The sequence below is a fragment of the Calidris pugnax genome, unplaced genomic scaffold, assembly GCF_001431845.1.
Source record: "Calidris pugnax isolate Ruff unplaced genomic scaffold, ASM143184v1 scaffold324, whole genome shotgun sequence".
In the NCBI taxonomy this organism is placed as follows: Eukaryota; Metazoa; Chordata; class Aves; order Charadriiformes; family Scolopacidae; genus Calidris; species Calidris pugnax.
Window position 1 is genome coordinate 586,042 of NW_015091153.1, and position 393 is coordinate 586,434.

Here is a 393-nt window from a genome sequence, read left to right on the forward strand (position 1 = left end):
GCGCTCGGGCAGTGGGAAAAGGTCCGAAAGAGGAAAAAAGCTTGGCCGGGGGGGGAATTTCTCCATGTCTGGGTTTGTGTCTTTGCACCCCACTGTCCCCCCCACCCTGAGCCCCAAATCCCCCGGCTCCTCTCCCCCCCATCCCTCTCTGTGCCGAGCCGCGACCCCCGTGAAAACGTGGAGATTCCCCTTTTCCAGCGTTTTTCGCTCGCTCTTTCTCCTCGAACAGACCGATCTGGGGTGGGGGGCGATGGGGTCCCCCCCCTCCCGTCACGGAGATGTGACATAGATGTGACAATGACCGTCTGAACAGCCCCGTAACCCCGCGGGGGGGGTGGGGGGCATCGCCCGGGCCCGCAGCCCGGCTTCCCCCCCCGGCCCCCGTCCCCCCCG